The sequence below is a fragment of the Poeciliopsis prolifica genome, unplaced genomic scaffold, assembly GCF_027474105.1.
Source record: "Poeciliopsis prolifica strain line A6 unplaced genomic scaffold, Auburn_PproV2 SCAFFOLD002, whole genome shotgun sequence".
In the NCBI taxonomy this organism is placed as follows: domain Eukaryota; kingdom Metazoa; phylum Chordata; class Actinopteri; order Cyprinodontiformes; family Poeciliidae; genus Poeciliopsis; species Poeciliopsis prolifica.
In genome coordinates, this window is record NW_026562377.1 from 23,115,962 (window position 1) to 23,119,146 (window position 3,185).

Consider the following 3,185-nt stretch of genomic DNA (forward strand, 5'->3'; position numbering starts at 1 on the left):
TGCTTGTCTCTCCACGCCCCCATCACTGCAAAGCTTATGTGTAAATCTGACTCGTCTCTCCAAACGTCGCAGACGTTGGTTGAACCTGCAAGAGTTTCCAGTCGGATGCTGAAAACGATTATTCTGACAGAAATCTCATGAGTTTTCTTCTGGAAGCACAAGCAGCTCTGAGCTCCAACCATTGTTATGAAAAACTCCCCATATTTCAAATTTAAATGTATTTATTTGTCAAGAGACATCAATCAACATCGTGCAACGTCATTCTGCCTACGTTAGCTAAAATGAGCTGATTTTCTTCTGGAGTCTCGTCAGCAGCTGTTTGGACCAAACTAAAAATTTCTTATTGAAAGATTAGCAGTTTGTATTTTTAGGAATGTTTTAATTTGCATGTACTTTTCAAATTTATGATAAATTTTAAAAAAGTACGATAAATCCTGTCACTTCAAATTAAGCAAATTTTAAAAACATTTTTACCTAAAAAGGCTCTTAATTTATTTAAACCAACTGCTTACTATAAATATGTCAAAAAGGTGTTAAATCCACTTAATTTATTTGACTAAAGCCATCATTGTAATTCGCTATACACCCAAGTACTCACTGGACACAGCTTAATTGTTAGCAAAATCTTGACAAATGTGAAATTATATCCACTTTTCTTTTTCAGTTTACTACAATGTTACAATTTATACCGTTCACATAAAAGTCGCAGAACCTGCGATTCCGTTAAAATTGCGCAAATTGAAATTACGAAAATGATTTCGCGTAGTGGAGACACACACACAAACAAAAATAAACACAAATTTCGATTTTGTGTTTAAGATGTTCAATCGGAAAAAGCGGGTGCTTTTTCAGCTGAATCGAAACAGATGTATTTAGCAAAACTGTAATGGGAATGCTACCTTCGGAGTGGTCATGTGATCAACCAGACGTTACTGCTGGTGGAAACGACGAAGACGACGACAGGAAGAGGTAAGGGGTGGACGCTTTGTTTTGTGTTTGTTTTTTTTGACAATGTGTTGCGACAGCTGGCTGTTCCTCTGCACTATAACCAGTATTTACCTGCTGCATTAACCTTCCTGGTCTCCTCCCATACTCATAGGTTTTGTTTCTTACGCGTCACGGGAGAGCTGCAAGTATTCATGCAAACACTCAGCTTAGCCGGGGGCATTTCTCACTCAACTATAAATACCATTTAAAAGTGTTCGCTTTGCATTGCCACATGACAGCTGCGCGGCACGGGGAAACCACTACATGCCAGTTGTGTGTGGACTCTAAGTATACGCCTGCTTAATATAATTGCAGCCCCAGCTGAGTCTGCTCCTGGGTTATTACCGTTAATGAAAAATCAAGCTGGAGATGGTGAGACTTCAGGCTCTCAAACACAAATCCACAGTGACAGAAACGCCATTAAAATGTGTTGGAGTAGCTTGAAGAAGTTGAAAACACTCCGGCGACTTGACGCTTTGTGTCTGTCTGAGCATCAACGCTGAAGCCAACTCTTCTCACAATGTAGATTACAAGCTTCTATGTGTTCAAGTTTGCTCTTTTGTTGCCGCAACATTACTCTAAGATGACGACATACGCCACGTCTCTCGTCCCTCCTTTGTCCCCGAGCCGGGCTTTGCAAAGGTTGCACTTCTGCTGTGGACATTAGCTGGGCCACGGACCGCCACCTCTTTCCATTCTGGCTCCGTCAGCTGGTGGGATTTAGCTAAACACTCATTCAGCAAAAGTGAATGCGGCCCAGTCCAGGATGTCAGGCCTCCACACCCAGGAGGTGAAGGCAACAGAGGCCTATGAGCCGGCGGCAAAAAATGCAGGGAAGGAATTCCTGTTAATAAGAGGAAAAACTTAGCATTGGTATTTAAAATCTTTGAACTGCCGACATCTGTGGGAATTGGGATTAGTAACTAAATTCTCCTTGAAAGTGTATTTAACCTTTGTTTTAAAAAAATATTTTTACATATTTGTGAAAATCGTGTTGTGACAGATGATCTTTGAGGAAAAACAACGGATTTCCAGACTGCAGAAATACAACCAATCAGAGCCAGGAGGAGGGTCTTACTGCTGACAATCACTCAGCAGCAAGAGTGATTGTTACAAATATTTACAAATATTTCCCCAACAGTGGCAGCAGCCAATGGAAGATAATTATTCTGTTATTTGTGTGAAAATGCTAAAAAATATATATTAGTAGTTTCCCGCAGTTGGTTTGTATTATTTATCCATCCATTTTCTAACACCCTTGTTCCAAGTGGGCTCACGAGGAATGCTGGTGCCCGTCTCCAGCTAATGTTCTGGACAAGAGGCAAGGTCACCCTGGACAGGTCGCCAGTCTGTCGCTGGGCAGCAAGGAGACAGACAGGACAAACAATCACACACACACACACACACACACACACACACACACACACACACACACACACACACACACACACACACACACACAGAATTTAAAGAGAGACCAGCGAACCTGACAGTCGTGTTTTTGGACTGTGGGAGGAAGCCGGAGAGAACCGTATTATTATTGTTCTAAATATAGTTTTTTTTCTCCCCATTACGCTTGGTGCTTTTGGAGGCCCCCTGGTGGTGTGGAGGCATTAAGCAGCCGCTTAACTCGCACCTGCCTTGGGCCAGATCTGTTCCCTAACTTTTTTTTTTTTTTTTTACTTGACCAAGTTTTCTCAGTAATATTTTTTTGATCAAACTCATTACTCAGTTTGAATTAAATATCTTGTTCAAGAATGTGAATAAACGATTTCCAAATTAAGGTCAGATTTATTGCATGTTTCAGTTTGAGATGCTGCTGTCAATCATTTTACTTAAGGCATTTTTCCTGTTGCTTTTAGGGGTTTCAGCCCTTTTTTCCCCAGATGGTTTATGCTAAACACTGAAAGAGCAGCACTTAAGTAAATACATTTAATAAACCTGTGATATAAATAGGCTGATTACGGTTATTCAACTTCTCCGTAGTGAACTGGACGTAGTTAATATCACTGCGTCTTTGCCATCTCTCTGTATTACACGTCCACGCTTCAGACTCCGGCTCCCCTTGGAAACCCACTCCAGGTTTTACCCGCTGCCGTTCTTTTTTTTTTTTTTTTTTTTGAAAACAACCACCTCCAGTTTGGAGGAGTGAAGAACGCAGCGGCGTCAGGGCAGCAGATGACCCGGCGCAGCAGCGA